The sequence below is a fragment of the Leptidea sinapis genome, chromosome 1 (genome assembly GCF_905404315.1).
Source record: "Leptidea sinapis chromosome 1, ilLepSina1.1, whole genome shotgun sequence".
Taxonomy (NCBI): Eukaryota; Metazoa; Arthropoda; class Insecta; order Lepidoptera; family Pieridae; genus Leptidea; species Leptidea sinapis.
Window position 1 is genome coordinate 28,902,649 of NC_066265.1, and position 18,108 is coordinate 28,920,756.

General features: G+C 35.8%; 1 long non-coding RNA gene across 1 annotated transcript in view; it reads right to left on the reverse strand.

Moving 5' to 3' along the window:
• The window catches only part of LOC126965856 (uncharacterized), a 193,103-nt gene that overhangs the window by 137,026 nt on the left and 37,969 nt on the right, over positions 1 to 18,108 (reverse strand). The window contains exon 2 of the long non-coding RNA XR_007729617.1: positions 8,751 to 8,805. This is a non-coding gene — a long non-coding RNA (uncharacterized LOC126965856). The remainder of the gene's footprint in view (positions 1 to 8,750; positions 8,806 to 18,108) is intronic.

Genomic DNA, 18,108 nt, shown 5'->3' on the forward strand with positions numbered 1-18,108 from the left:
TTGTATTTGTCATTTCATTTCATAGGAGCCGCGGAATAAATTGAGCAAGTCAGCAATATCGTTTCTCTTCGAGAGGGTTAAACTTTGTAACGCAGTGCCTGGGACCGTAGCGCGTGACGTCATACTGAGAGGTTGTGGCCTCAGTGTCGCGGTGTTGGATAGCGCGAGCTAAGTGTAAGTTATGTTGTTATTTTTATTGCTTCATAAGACATAAGTCTTGGATCAAAATCGTGTCTAGCACCGTCTTTATCACCGCATTTATCACGAATGTTGATAGAAGTTGTTCGGGTTGATACAGGCCGATAATGCACCTCTTCACTATCTATCAATCTTCACTGTCCATCACGTGAGCATTTTGCCCATTTGCAATTTTAACAAAAGTCGATATATAATAATAATATATTCAGTGTCGAGGACCGCAGGAGGCACCACCACATTGAGATGGCACAGCCAGCCTTGTGTTTTCTTACAGAGACGCAGATATCTTGACCTAGCGATACGTCATATTTAACGTATCCCGGGTTCAAAATTGAGCATATTTTTTTGCTTCATGCCTGGGTATGTGTGTTCGTTAGGGAGGATATCTGCTGTCCCCGCCTCGGCAATTTTGACGGTAGGGACCTGTCTACCCTCTGGCTGCAAGCAGATTTTGAGAACCGCGTCCACATCTATGCGTGTGTCTACAGGTCCCAAAGTGGCAACGCAGAAAAGGATCATGTCATGCGTTGCGTTCAATGGGCAATTGACATAGATCCCCCCGCTGAAATCGTAGTCTTCGTTTCAAAGGGTACAATGCCGAATGGCTTGGTGCATAATTTTGCATTGGCGTATGGTGTGTCCCAATTGGTTGAGTAAAAACACCTCATTTGTCGTATCACCGCTCTTTGACAACACTTCCCTTAAAGCCTCGAAATCTCGAGCGATTGCCACTGCCGCGGCCATCTGGAGGGCAAAGCCAAATTGGCTTCGAAGAAGCTGGGCGTCATCAATAGAGCACGGCAATACTTCAAGCTGGCCCACATTCTAGCGCTCTACACAGCGCAGGACCGGCTACACATGGAGTATTGCTGTCATCTCAGGTCTGGCGCACCCCAGTATCAGCTCAATCCATTTGACCGCGTGCAACGCAGAGCAGCTCGAATTGTCGGGGACCCAGTGCTCTGTGAACGGCTGGATCACTTGGTGTTGCGTAGAGACATCGCTCCATTGTGTGTCTTCTATCGCATTTATCACGGGGAGTGTTCCGAAGAGCTGTTTCACCTAATTCCTGCCACCGAATTCCACCTTCGGACGACACGCCACAAGTTAAGATATCATCCCCACCATCTGGATATGTGGTGGTCCTCCACAGTACCGTTTTCAAGGAGCTTTCTTCCACGTATTACAAAGCTGTGGAATGAGCTTCCTTGTGCAGGGTTTCCGGGACGATACGACATAGGTACAAAGCGCGTAGACCTTCCTTAAAGGCCGTCCACGCTCCTGTGATTCCTCTATTTTTGCAAGAGAACACCAGGTGATCCGTATGCTCATTTGTCCTCCTTTTCCATAAAAAAAAATATCCCATTTAGATTAACATACTTGTAAAGAGATTATAATTATATTGTTTACAATTAATGTCATTGGTACCGACAGGCGTGCAACAGTACCCGCCCACGCTCGACAGTCAGTTCTGTCCCGAACTTCAAGTCGGCTAAGTGTTCGTCTGAACATCGCTGACAAAGGATAGTTGTAAACATGTTTGGCTCGTTAAGTGTATAGGAATGTTACGTCGTGGCACCATGCCGTGATAAATAGCTCTCAAGCGCTCGCTAACTTCGTGATTCGATCAACATTTTGATGCATGTTTTACTTATTTCATCTGTGTTCACTTAAGTGCCAGAAAATATTAAATTAAAGAAGAATTTCACTTCAATGTTACGAAGAAGAAAAGAATAGAATAGAAAACACTTTATCAGCAATAAAAAAAACACACAACTTCAATTAACTGTATTAATTACAATCTTAAAATAAAAACTATATAAAATAAAAAATTAAAAAAGAATTGTGCGGCGCGTGATTCCCTGCTAAAAGGAGCTGAGTAAGTACATTACAACTACAAACTCTCAAAAGTGACAGAGCTAGCAATTCGTCAATTCAAATCTTATACTAAAAAAAAATTAATTAAGGAAGCCTATTATAGAATAGATGATTTTATAAATGCCAGGTAGCTTGGCCAGATGTCGCTCCATCTCGCAGTGACAGCTTGACAATACCTTAGATACTTGTAAACCGGTGTAGAGCTATGACTAGTTTTGTATAATATAGTGCAATAGTATAATTATGGATACAACTTTGTATTTTTGTATATTAGAATAGTTTATTGAGTGACGATTCAATGTGATCCTCGAGATTTTATTGAATAAAGATATTCTGATTCTGATTCATTGTTGTGTCAGTGCAGAACACACAACACAACACTGGTTTTCAGCAACCCCTCGTGACATTTGGTGTTGACAGTTGCTGTAGTCTTCAATCGTAATACTTTTTTTTTAAATTAAAGGGAATTATTGAATATCATAATATGTTGATTTGGTCGAACATATACAGAGTTCATGTAATGATAAATAAATAACTGTCATAAATATAAAATCATATTATAATTTGTACGAAATGTACGAAATGTACAAAATATTTATATTATAGGTGGCCCTATGGCCACCAGCATTTTTCTTAGTACATAGGTACAATACTGAATGCTGAAGAAGAAAAAATTGTGAATCTGCTATATCACTGGGCATTGCACTTGTAGCAGCTTCAGCCTTTCTATGATGGATTTGAAGCTCCAGAATAGCTTGTTTTTGTTTTGCTTTGGCAAGGCAATTCAATTTATCACATATCTTACAAGTGTCAGTTTGAGGTTGTTTGAAGGAAAGATTTGAGAACCTTTTAAGAAAGACAGATTTGTAATATTTATAAGATACCGCCACATCTGGGTGAAGCTCATCATATGGTTTACATAGCCTGTGGAAATTTAATTCAGGACTTAAATACTCTTTAGTGCTGTGGTGTCTAGTGTAGTGGCTTACCTCCTTCGGCAACCTCATAATGTGCATAACCACCATGTATTCATGCAAATCAGTGTATATTTTTTCCTTATGACTAGTTCTTTCATCTTTGTAAATGACAAATCCGCTTTTTTTTTTAGATATAATGGTTGCTAATTTTTTTCGACTAAGTACAAATATTTCCATGAAAGTTTTCTTGCATGTTCTCACCAATGATGCTGAACCATCAGGAATATTATAATAGACCGTGTCTCTTACCTCAACGCCATAATTTTTGTGGTTTTTAGCTGGTCTTATACTTAATAATGACAATATGTATGTACCTTGACCACACTCGTCAAGTTGATAATATTTGTTGAAAAGATCAAGTTTAAACCCTGACGAAATCTTTTTGCAGTCATAAAAACAATTGCATGTCACCTGTAATGAAAAAACGAGAATAATATTGGTATATCGTGTCTAAATATGATTTTACTAATGTGCAACACATCATTTACATACCTCAGATGATCTGAAGAAGAGCTAGTAGCTCGTATTGATATAACCAATCACATAATATTTAATTTATTATCATATTATCATCATCTTACTCAGAAATGGTGTTTCAATAATTTTGTAGGAAGTAGTCAACACCTAGCATGAAGCTCGTTGGTTGACACACTCGTGAATACTAAATTTAAAAAACATTTTATTTTAATAAAAATAAACATTCCATAAAAAAAAAAAACATCTGACTTAAGTATTTGAATTGTCTTGGCTCCAAATTAAATGTTATAAATGTCAATATATTTTATTAGACCGACATTAAATAAAATAACTGAATCCATAAACTAAGTAAGCCACTAAGGCACTCCCAGTAAATTACAGTAAAAGTCGGAGCGTCCACTCACAGTGGCACCGGGTCATACGTAACACGCCCGTTAACTTGTTTTAACCGCCAGAATGAGGTGCTAACCGCCCCGGGCCGGATAAAAGCGGATAAAACCGGACAGCCGGGCGTAAACTGTCCACCGGTAAGTTATGTAAGCTCGGACGATTTAATGCTGCAATCATCGGTGCTCCACATTACGGCGAGTAATAAAAGGCTAATTGAATTTTTTAGCAAAGGTAATTTCCTAAAATACTCTGCAGTCTCATAATTGTTATAGCGAAGCATTAATGTTTACAATTTGAATACTGTTCTTTTACTGCTAAAACTAATGTTAACTTTCTGCAAGACGCCTATGCTGCAGGACGTGCTATGTATAATAATATGGAGTACTTAGTGTGAAAATTTATTATTATTATTATTAATAATGTTATAAAAACTCAACCAATGTAGATTGTTTTTTTTTTAAGTGAATAATTATGTGTGGCGGCCCTCCACAGTGCGGTTTTCAAATAGCTTTCTTCCTCGTACTACAAAGCTGTGGAATGAGCTTCCTTGTGCGGTGTTTCCGGGACGATACGACATGGGGACCTCCAAAAAAAGCGCGTACACTTTCCTTAAAGGCCGGCAACGCTCTTGTGATTCCTCTGGTGTTGCAAGAGAATGTGGACGGCGGTGATCACTTAACACCAGGTGACCCGAACGCTCGTTTGTCCTCCTATTCCATAAAAAAAATATAGAATATGCAAATTTTGGTACAAACAAAAAAAGTTAAAACTCGTTCTGTGCTGGGGCTCTACAAGATGAGTTGAGACACTGCACTTCAATAAACGAGAAGAAAGTTCCAGATATTTCACTAAAATCGCACAGAATACCGTCGGAAGTAGCAGCCCAAGTGCCGCTATGTTTCGCATAGGTTAGTATCGAGGACCATTCCCTCAAATATGTGCGAAGGGAACGATGGCATGTGTCAACTCGTGAATGCTGCTTGTGGTGTCAGGTCGACCTGTTATCCACGAATATTATAAATGTGAATTTAAGTTTGTTTGTTACGCTCTTTTAAAACAGTGAACCGAAAATAACCTTGGAGGGGTTGAAATAGGGGATGAAAAACTGTATGGAAGTTGGTTATTATTGAAGAAGATTGAAGAAATAAATAAATTTATATTCGATCGTTTTTGGAAATTCGACCTGGGTGGGGATGAATATAATAAAAAATTATTAGCCATAGAAATTTGTATGTGTATTATTTGCAATGAAAGTATATTAAAAAATAAAAAATAAATCATTGTATTTGTTGGATGCAATTACTAATTATGACAGTAATCACGACCATCATATTCACGAAGCATCCTTACGCAAACAATGAATTCAAGCTCTAAAGGTAAGATGCATCCAATATACGATAATTTAAATTTATACTGTTAATTCTTTATAACTATTAATAAATTATTGTTAACACGATTCAAAATATAATATGCAGCACCTTACAAACTAATTTGTTATGTATATATACCATTATAAAATACTCTATTTGATTGAAAAGGGTGACCGTTGGGTTTCTTGTATGTTCTTCTCACGAGCTCAACTTTTTCCGAACATATGGTAGATTCAGTAATTTATTAGAAATATTTATAGTGACGATTTAAAAGCGCTTAATTTAAGCCCAATTGAATAAAGTTTATTTAACGTCCTCCTTCTCCATAAAAATATAAAAAAATAACCTATGGCATTCGGCTTATACTGAGTACCCTATATTTCGTTACCTTTTCAAGTGCCATGAATGATGGATGTCAGTGGGAACGAAAGTGTAATGAATAACCGGGAACATAAATATAATGAACTAGCTGACCCGACAGACGTTGTTCTGTATATAATAAAAAAAATGTTTTTATATGAATTTGTCAATAATATATCATAACATCAAAAATTACTTCGTAAAATATGCACCCTGCTGTCTTAATGAAATTGTTTCACACCAGAACTGTCAAACCGTGCGTCAATAAATTCTCTCGTAGAAATTATGTATGGACACATCAAAGGAAAAAAAATTGTTGTTTTTACTTAATTTAGCAGCATTTTCCTATTTATTCACCTTTTAAACCTTTTTTGGACTTCCACAAATAATTCAAGACCAAAATTAGCCAAATTGGTCCAGCCGTTCTCGAGTTTTAGTAAGACTAACGAACAGCAATTCATTTTTATATATATAGAAGATAATCATGAAAAGGAAAGCAAATTATCTAGCCCCGAACAAGGCATAGAGTGTACATCCATGACACAAAAACATACATTAAATGATGTTACAATTCTTGATTCACTCATCTATCTTTCACTTTTCTTTATAGATTAGTAGTAAGCTAAAAATTCGCTCTCATTACACTCTAAGCCACCAAATTCAGCTGTCCGTGTTGTCTCATACATTAATACAAAAAGCAGCACTAGCCCGCAGCAAAGAGAATATAATCACTACGTGTTAGCCCGCAGCTCCATGGAGTTTGTATATCGCGGAATCATCCTGAGATAAATCAACGTCAATGTGTGACGCACAACAAAAAACCACATTACTACGTCATAAGTCAAATAACAATGGTGGCCGTGGAAAGGCCGTGGAGCATAAAACTTGGAAAATGGCCGCTTGTTCGGGCTCTGTCAATAATTGGTAATGGATGACGGCATCATGTCTCCCGTGATGGATTCTTTGGCTGTGGCGGATTAAAAATAAATCGATTAGACATAATGGCTAACAAAAGGGGTAAATATGATTTTTATTTTAGATCGTGAAGTGTTTACAAATTTGATATCATAGAGCCAAATTTAATTACGTTTTAGCAAGATTTATAAATAATTATAATAAATAAAATAAGAATTCAGAAACTAACTATATATACTTAGTAACTATATTTTAATACGTCAATTGTTATAATTAAATAATTCTGTCAACAGTGGTTTAACAATCAAAGTCTGAAATATAGAAGAACCGCTAAGAATAAAATATATCGATTTTGATTTAGTCTATTGAAATGGTAACGTTTTTAATTGGTCGTCTAATATCTCTATTTAGAGTACTTTGAACCTAGACAGTCTATTGAACGTAGCGGCGCCCACTTTAAATTTGTTCTCCATAGAGATAAAATAAACGGTCGCAAAACCCACGGATAGTAACTGAAAATCAGAAAATTAATCAGGCATGAATGAATCTCGAAAAAATACGAGCCTTTTAATGAGAACTTACATTTCATAATAACAGTCTAAAAATATCTTTTGTGCGCGCCAAGTTGACGGGTACGGCGGCCATTTTATGTTATGGCTGGGAGCCGGTCGCTCACGGCTAATCAATCATTACACGTCCAAAAGCGGAATTAAGACATCACCTGAATCTGACGTTAATTGTGCACTCTGAAGGGTGAAATTTAACTTATTTCCCTCACTAAATTGAAATTAATTATATCTCAAAATAATAAATAAGTTGGAGCAAAATGTTAAAAGTCATATTATATTCTTATAAGTGGGTAGCTTGTCAGTGTTGGTACAAAGATTTTTATGCGGCTGATGCTCTGCTGAAGAGCTGCAAGAATAAACAAAAGTGTGACATAACGAGAAAGCGTTATGCACTCACGCGATACGTTTGGTTATATTCGGCAGCCTAGCGAAACTCTTTAACGGCCGTTCCCAATATTTAGTCTTTCTCTTACTTGACATAAAAATCGTAACTATCGTTGACTTTTCTGTTCCAATAAACTTATCGACGGTAACTCACCATATCTGTACACGCTGTCTGTCAATGGGACGACGTATAGCTTACCAGCGATAGAAGTTTGTATGGAAATTGCAATTCAAACGTCCCATATATGACGACGACCACGATCTATAATAATAAGGCGATAAGAATGACTTATCGGGCATATTGGGACAGCTTCAGATTACTGACAGCTAATTACCGACAGCAGAAGGTAGTAATTTATCTCTATTTGTAGATAGTATATTGGGAACGGCCGTAAGAAGAAAGCAATTCACTCGATTGTATGTAACGTGCAGTCATTGATAGATTGACAGATGACGGCTACAACCTTGTAAAAAACGAATAGCCGAAATCCACTACGGTTTAAAAGCATCTGTTCGCTTTTAAACTTAGCCGGATTATACTTCATCACCCATCGCAGACTGTAATTACTGCTATTTCAAACTTATGTCAAAAGACTGCACGTCTCATAGTAAACTAAATTTTAATTTTTACTAAGGCAGTCCCACCTCTTATTACGTAGAATTTACATCCTCTTTGATAATATGCGGCTCCTGCCTCCAACTATCAAATGATTCGATATTTTACGTGCAACATTCGTCAAATTTGTTAGCAAATTGACAATTCATTTCGAACTAAACATCTTCCCGACTGATATTAGAATAGAGGTCTAATCATAAGTCGTTGTTTTTCAGAGATGTTCGTGAATGAAATAATATTATCGAAATCGATGTTATTTTTTAGAATCTAATTTTATAATGGTCTTAATGTGCTGTTTTTGAACGCATCACGCAGGGTTCACGATATTTGACTATATAAACATTATTATAACATATTCGTAAGGAGTTAAATCTGGTCCAGCTGATTGATACACACATCTTTTAAATTCACTGTTAATTATAAAATATTTAACAAAAAAAAACAACCGACTTCAAAAACACTATAAACAATAGATATAATATGCACTAAAAAGTATAAAAATAATAGCGTATTCTTAGACAATCTAATTAATTAATTATGAAAATAAGGTACGAGACGAGCAGTGAACGTCCTGCTCTTCATAAAAAAAACAGGTCACTAATCTCGGTACACTCACCGGGTTTCGGTTCCCCGAAGCTACAATCCATGTGTCCGCTGCATTATTGTAAATCCTGAAACAAAAACATAAATTCAGCGAAAAACAATAACGTCTTACATGAATCTATGTGGAACAAGTAGAAAAACGAGCGTACGGGTCACCTGGTATTAGGTGATCACCGCCGCCTACATTCTCTTGCAATACCTGACGCATCAGAAAGGCGTCGCCGTCCCTTTAAAAAGGTGTACGTACTTTGTTGAAGATACTTATGTCGTGTTGTCCTGAAATAAACGCACTAGGAAACTCAGTCCATAGTTTAGAAGTAGGTTTTTTTTTATGGAATAGGAGAACAAACGAGCGTACGGGTCACCTGTTGTTCAGTGATCACCGCCGCCCACAATCTCTTGCAACACCAGAGGAATCACAGGAGCGTTGCCGGCCTTTAAGGAAGGTGTACGCGCTTTTTTTGAAGGTACCCATGTCGTATCCTTGAAGCTCCTTGAAAACCGTACTGTGAAAGACCGCCACACATCCAGATGGTGGGAATGATATCCTAACTTGTGGCGTGTCGTGCGAAGGTTGAATAGGTGGAAGAAAGTTCCTTAAAAATCGCAATGTGGAGGAACGCCACACATTCAGATGGTGCAGATGATATCCAATTTGTGCGTGTCCTACGCAGGGAGACATCAGCGGCATGAATCAGGTCAAACAGCTCTTAGGAACACTCCCCGTGATAGATCCGGTAGAAGGCACATAACCAATCGACATTATTATTTGTCAATCATAAATTATTTTCGAATATTTCATTGCTTTTTGTTGCGTAGGTAGGTATTAAGATTTAATAGGTTAGTGACTGTTTTTAAAAGGTTATAAAAAAAATTAAAAGAAAGTCACAGATGATAGAGTGCACATGATTTCAACCAGTGGGAGGTTCCTTTGCACGGGATGCCGGCTAGATTATGGGTACCACAACGGTGCCTATTTCTGCCGTGAAGCAGTAATCTATAAACATTACTATGTTTCGATTTGAAGGGCGCCGTAGGTAGTGAAATTACTGGGCAAATGAGACTTAACATTTTGTTTCTCAAGGTGACGAGCGCAATTGTAGTGCCGCTCGTAATCTTTGGGTGAGCGGCACTGCATTGTAATCGGGCGTATAAATTACCATCAGCTGAACGTCCTGCTCATCTCGTCTCTTATTTTCATAAAATAAACCGTGTTTCTTATAAATTTGATGTTAGTATAGCTATATACATATATAGCCATATAGCTATTTAAGCTTAAATCAATGCATAATGTTATGATCATGTAAGGCAGCATTCAGTGTACTTCATGGAAAATCCTAAATCATGGTCACTTCTACTATAAATACAACATTATTGAGCGCGATTTATGTATTCATGTACATTATAGTATCATAACATATTGAAACTGCTGTTCTTAAAGTCTTCACATTACTTGTCGCTTTCTCCGCGTCGATTTTCTCCAGTTTTAAGAAGTGTTCTTGAAAATATTCATGCACATGATGTGATAATTTCAAACACTTTTGAAGTGAATTCTTCTTTAGTCGTGTCGGACATTATTTGGTACGGCAAAATCTTATGGCGCGTGAGATAATAATATATAAATGATATTTATAGATATAAATAATAGTTAGTCACTTTTTGGGTGGGTGAAATCTCGTGAGATCGCGTTGCCGAAATGCTTATAGTGGTATATTATATTATGTAGCTTCTATACAGCTAATTTGGCAATTTTTATTTTTCCTGAACGTTACTGTAACTTAGTGGTTTTAAAAAATGTTTTTAATTCTCAGTTATCTGTTTGTTAAGTACTACTTTTGTAATAAATAATAAATTGAATCACAGATTTTTTGACGGTTGCGACATTAGTAATTTTTTTTGTTTTTAATTTCTTAGTTCATTATTTGGACAGGCAGAGTGTTCAAGCCCATACAGCCATATTCGTTAATATTCAATAACAAACGTTATATTTATATGTGCTAATAATAATCTAATCTACAGTTTATTATTTCTCAATTATTTCATTTAACGAGTGGAAATATAAAAATGTGATAGTGGTATTAATTTAGAATACAAAATGAAAATAATAATTAGTTAAATGAAACAATGGAGTCCCATGAACATTTAATCTTTTCAGAAATAAATGAGAATAAAATAGAAAATCAAGAACCTCATCAGACTTAACCTGTAAAAAAATGTAAGTGTTTTTTTAATGATTAATATCAATATAATATTATATTATACTTTGATAAATATATAAAATCTTATTAATAAATCTTAAATATACTTCTTTTGGCACGTTAGGGAAAAATTTTCAGTGTGAATTTTTACGGGCACAACGTCACGCAAATTCAACACCCTAACGGTAGCTGGTCAACTAGACTGCGACAATCATAACGCTAACTCGACGAACAAACATAAACTTGTTATGCCTACTACTCGTTTAAGTGGAGTTAGTCTTTCTGTAAAGAGAGATGGGAATGGAGCGAACACCCTCTGGGTCTTTAATTACAATTTTTTTATTGAACGATTGAAGATTTTTTGAGATTTTAATCTATATTTAATTTAAAAAAAAAACCGTTGTGTTTCTTGTGCCCGTTCTCCTCAGGTCTGAGCCACACTATTTTGAATGGGTGGTAGTTTTTGACATTCAATAAGTGATTTTTCCTTACCTAAAAGTACCCAACTAACTAAAAAGTTTTCACTTCAAAAAGTCACGGTTTTCATATAAAATGCGATGAAACTTTTCCTATCTATAAAACATTAAGTGTATGTACGTGAGTATTCAAAACGCGAAATGTAGTAATTGTTACAAAGAACCATTTGTAAAGTGTAAAGAAAAATTCATTACAAATATATATCAATGGTGTATAAAATATGTCATTTATTGTTTACTCTACGCAAGGCGCAGTCATTGATAGATTGACAGATGACGGCTTTAATCTTGTAAAAAACTGAGATAGCCGAAATCAACTACATTTTTAGCAACTGTTAGCTTTCAAACTTAGCCGGCTTACACAGCGTCGCCAATCGCCTTATGTAATTATTACTATTTCAAACTTATATCAAATCACTGTACGTTTCATACTCAACTTAATTCATTTTTTACATAGGCAGTCCCGCCTCTTATTACGTAGTGTTTACATCCTCTTTGGTCTACGCATGTCAGAATACGGATAAAGAGCGTGTTACACTCGCTTCACAACTACTCAAATACAATATACACTTAATTATCCCGCCTACCGCCTACCGTTGCTACCACACTACCGAACATGAAACAAACACTAAAACCCAATGATTACCGATCACAGCGCCACCAACAAACTTAACGGCGCTCAATACAACTACAGCTATAAAATGTTCTCTCATTGCCCTCGTCCGTACTTACCGCTGTTTGTGAAAATTTGTTTTACGAGCGGCGGCTTCGTGAGACGCTCCTTGTTGAATACATTTTCTTTATATTTGCAAATGTTAATGTTGCAAGACGCCTTTAAATGCAGGCGCTTGCTATTTTTCTGTTGTGATCCATCAATAAATAAACGTGCAAACCAGTGATCTACATGGGCCAAAGTTGAGATAAATATTAATAATATAAAATAATAAGATGTTCTTTCGTAAAATCTAAGACTTAAATGGCTGAGACTAAGATATTCTAATAATTGGTTTCATCTATACGCTTCATTTTTAAATCTTGATGACTGCCGCACAATATTATCATTGCATCATCATCAGTACGGAAACACTTTTAAAGATACTGAAGACAACGAATTTTAGATTACTTTTACGTTACGATTATTAGTACGCAACCTACACAATACTCGACGGATGAATGCCTCAAGCTGAAGAAAGTAAAAAAAAACCTGCACTTCCATCTAAACTGACACGTAGACTTATCAGTCTTAACAAAAATGACATTCGGATAATGATGGGCACCCTAACGGGTCACACATCACTAAACAAGCACCTTTTCACAATCAGCATAAGGAACAGTCCTAAGTGCAGAGGCTGTACAGCCGACGACGAAACGGTCACTGGCGTAATCCTGGAATGTGCGGAGGGGGCCAACCAACAGGCAAAAACCTTTATTAATACGAGACGATAATAATAATTCTAGAAGGATGTGGGCTGGTTGGAGTAACTGGGCAATACTGCACGCAAAATGAACCCAACCTCGTTATATATATTATGTATTCAACAAGATGGAGATCGTTTTGAAGGACTACAAATTATGGTCTGACAGGTATTATATTGCCATATTCCATCACATTCAGGAAAACTGTACTGTCAATACGGTGCAATTAAAATAAATTACTATTTTAATCCATAAAACGAAAATAATGGCGTAAAAGTCCACAATCATTTATCATTTGAAAGCCTTTATGATAAAGACTAGCTATATATTTGCTCGACGGACAGATGGCCGTTGGGGCAGTAAAGTCCTCGAATGGCGACCACGTACCGGAAGACGTAGTGTTGGAAGGCCCCCCACACGATGAACCGACGAACTGGTCAAGATCGCCGGAATATGACGGCAGCGCAGGAACGATCGTAATGGACATACTCGGAGTGAAATTATTTTTCACATTTAAGTACATTATTAGCTTCTAGCAATCATTTATCGATATCGATAACTCTCGACAGTTCGAAGTAAAATATTCAATATTGAGTTACAATATAATTTGTTACGAAACATTACGTCGACGATATTTTATTAGAGCGACGCTCCTCCATTGATTGATAACTTCCGTATCGTGACTCATCATTATTTACTGCCTCGTACGGCTTTCTCGGACTTGTCGATAACTATCGCCCTAGCCGATAACGTCGACACTTAAGACGTGCTTTAAAAAGTCTTAAGTCATGGAATAGTGTGTCGCAGTCCTAAACGTAATTCATTATGTACCTATATTTTGTTTTAGTATCCAATGCTAATAACATTTATGGAAACCTTTACAATCATGTCTTAATAATGGCCCATTCAACTTGTTTAAACATTATTTAACATTACGAACTTCGCGTTACTATAACGTTGGCGTCACCACTTTTGCTTTAGTGAGGACAGGATTAAAATATCATCTACGTCATAGGTAGTTAATTAAGGCCACTACACAAGTACGCGGTACAGTACAATACCTACGACATTACTATCGTATACATAAAATTCTCATGTCCCGGTGTTTGTTACCAACCTCCTCCGAAACGGCTGAAACAATTTATATGAAATTTTGTGTGCAATTCGAGTAGGTGTGACAATCGGCCAACATCTATTTTTCAAACCCCTTATTTTTTTTATTTTCACCAAAAGATGAAATTAAAAAGCAAATCTGTTCATAATTAAATAAATATTTCAGTTCTATAATAAAAGTAAGTGAAATGTGCTATATTATGCATAATGCCATCCCTTAAATAAAATATATTTTACTGAATTTTGAAGTAATTGTCTACTTACACGTGGAAAAAAGATTCAACTACCCTTGGAATGATAATCCGTATTACTTCTGCACCACTTTATAACACATGAATGTATTTTAAGGCCTTGATACATCTATTTTTGAAATGCCGTCCGACCAGGTGCCGATCGTACTTATTCGCTAAACCGAACTGATCCGAAAGCTGGTACAGTTTGTAAGCCCTACGGGATAGTTTTAGTTGTGCTATTTTAGAGCGTCAGAAAAGCTGCCATGTTTTATATGCGGTCACTGTTTGTATCTACAACAAGACATTAAATATTTGTACGCAATGAATTCATAATAGTTAAAATATATTTTGATCCGGTACATCGTTATAATTTTGCCGTAGTATGCAGCACAACGGCCCTTCCTGTTTACTTGGAGCCCGCCGCCAAAACGTTTATCGATTTACCCGCAGAAGGAACTAATAAATCACTGTCCTGTCATAAATACTCAAAGACAAACGAAACGCTTTTTTATTGAACTAGACTGTATTATCCATTTATTTATTGCTTTAATGGCATTCTGTTATTCATTATTGAAAAGCGTGTTATGAATTGTCTTATATTAGTATCACAATTGGTGATGAATTGAAATGTTGCTTACGTTGCTACTCTTACAGTATTTTCTTCTTTTGGGCCACAATGGATTTTTATACTATAATAAATAGCGTACTTAATTAATTTAAAAATTGCATTAAATATCTAGCTGCCTTGAGAAGCTTGCTTATTGGTATGGTGGTTACAATAAATGGTATGAAGTGTGGCGCTACAATAGCGAAATTAAGTGAACACACAGAACTACTTAACCTTTATCATAAAAATAAAAAATCAAAAATAAAAATATTCACCTAAATAAACAAATTTTCAATAACATCATTTCAGAGCAATCTGTAAGTAATCTAGTAGCCGCGTGCTAGCGTAGACACGCCAGACATCTACCAAGACCGTAGCCGTAACATCGTAGTGCGTAGAATTCGTAGGTGACTAGCGCCCACGTAAGGGTGATTAAAATTTTGTTTTCTAAATGTATAATTTCTTTGTTTTAAAATTTAATATTTTTAATTATTTACTTTAATTTTTATTTTTTTTTTATGATAAGTAGTTAGTAGTTCTACCTTTGTATTCATTTAATAACGCCATTACAGCACCACGTTGCAATGTAACTTGTATTTGTATACAAGCACTATAACATTCATGAATTAAAGGTTGAATGTTTTGTTAATACATAATTTATTTAAAAAATTCACATTGTCCTAACAACACAGTCAGTAGGCTGTTACGGAAACATCGATACGCCGTTAATATTAAATAATCAATAAGAAAATGTTCAACTCCTTCTTAATAATATATGTCTCAAAACTTGATTGCCTTCATGACTAGTATCTGATATATAGTTCAAAAATTTTCCGCATTGCCTTGTATGTACTTTACATTGCGAGTGGGGGAACGTAATAATTTACAAATGAGATATCTGAATAATTATTTCAATGTTAGATTCTGAGTTTTGCCAACGATAGAAATAATAACTCTTACCCATCCAAAAAACATTGAGACCCTGGAGTCACATATCATAATATATATAATAGCTTTAAGGGTAAATGTATACACTTTTATAATAAAGTCACAGTGGCTGGGACTATCAAGCATTATCTATAAATAAATTTAAATGTTATATAAAAAATGGCTCTGTCATAAATCATATCACTCCACAGCTGAATATCTAAGTGATCGGACAGCCTGGGACTAGATTATGATTATTTTATAGAGATGGAAATGACTGTATAATATTGTATATTTTTATTGAAAAGAGTGCATAAAAAGAATGCTGAGAGAGTTTCTGGCGCCGTATCTTCTCTGTCAGAGCGCCATTTGTTTCCGAAGCGGTAATAGTATCTAGTGTATTAGAAATGACATCAAAAAGAATTCTAAAGGAATCCATTTTGAGAAAATAAATGCCTTTTATGCTTTTTTATATAGAATGCCGTGGATCGACAGCGTATGAATCACCTGATGATAAGCGATCACTGCTACTCATATTCTCTTGCAATATCCAAGGCACTTTCTTTGAAAGCACCAATGTTGTATGTCTTGTCCTGGAAACACTGAAAACAAATTTTCATAGCTAGCCTATGCGTGGAAGAAAGTTCCTTGAAAAGTACAATGTGGATAAACATCACCTAACCTCAAGTCAGAAAAATTACAACTTTTGTCTCTGAAATATACAATGTAAACTATATGATGCCGAAAATAGACGTTTTAATACAACGTCACTTGCAGTAAAACTGGCAAAAATGTTCGCGCAACGGGATTTTTCTGTTAAATTTGACTGCATTTACACCCACCGTTAACGTTATAAAGGTCGGTTTACATGTGTTTCTATTTTATATAACCTTTGTTTAAATCAGAATACTTCCCTTAACGTGGGTATAGTACACTACATACGTAATAGAGTTTCTTTAGCGAATTACAATTTTGCAAATCAATATTAAAATCAAATTAATGGCAGCGTATCACTTACCATCGTTTGTCCTCCTCCTCCATGAAAATAGGTAATATATAAGTTTAATAACTTTTTCCGAACATATGGTAGATTCAGTAATTTAAAAGAAATATTTATAGTGAGGATACATTAAAAAGAGCGAAAAAAAAGAATGCGGGGAAAGTTTCTTGCGCCGATTCTTCTCTCTCAGAGCGGCATTTGTTTCCGAAGCGGTAGTAGTATCTAGTATATTAGAAATGACATCAAAAAGAATTCTAAAGGAATCAATTTTGTGAAAATAAATGCCTTTTATGCCTTTTAACAAAAGCGCATAGTTTAAGCCTAATTGAATAAAGTTTCTTTGACTTTAACACGATATTTTAATTTATATAATTAAAATGTTGGACAATCGCAGTACCTTTATTTAAAAATTTAGAAGAATTACTTTATTAACAACTGCTAACCGGTATTATCGTCAATAATTTAATATTTTACTTCTTTTTCTAAGCAGGATAAATAAACGAGAACTCTTTATCATTAGCCAACACCGTGTGCATCATGTAGGCTCAGCTTTATGTAAGTTTTTGTAGTTGCCTCGGCGAGCGCCGCGTTGTCCGTGTTTCTGGCTTTTCTTTGTGACGCCATAATCTGTGAGCTTTGGGTGAAACTCCGAAAAAATAAAGAACATGCATCATGAACTAATTCACACGTTAATATGTTAACATAAGAACATGGGCATTGCGTTTAGTGGTAAGTTATTCAAATTTAATTTGTACCAAAATTTATCGATGATGTGGGATTCAAATCCTCGCCTCTCGGGTTACGTCCCAACGCTCTTACCAACACAGTCAACCGTCCGCATGCGGAATGATCCGTAAATCTTGGAATATTTATCAATGCTCGATTTGAGCTAATTGAACTTAAACATAACAAATTGTTTAGATTTGAAAGAGCGACATCTCAAGTAAATTTTCTAATATGCAGTTATAGGAGTTGGACTGTAAGATAAATGGTGCCAAAACCCGACAGTTGAACAAAACATACCAAGACTTACGGATCATGCGTGATGCGGGTGGTAAGCTTAGTTGGTAAGAGCGGAGACGTAGGCTAAGAGACGCTGGTTCAAATCCCACATCGTCCATCAATATTGGTGTAAACTAATTATTTTCAAAGCGATAATTTGAGTTGAAGTAAATATCGTAAGCGTCTAAATTGTATTCTGAGATTAACTTTATCAACGTAGAACGATATTGAAATTAGTTTTAATATTCAATGTCATTCTGAATGGGCGAGGTACCGCGAGTACCGACCGGGATCATACACGTTGCTGCATCACATTAGCCACACCTGTGTCAACATTACAGCTTACGTTATTTGGGTACAAATTTTGTACATGCTTGTTATTAGCCCAAAACTTAGCAA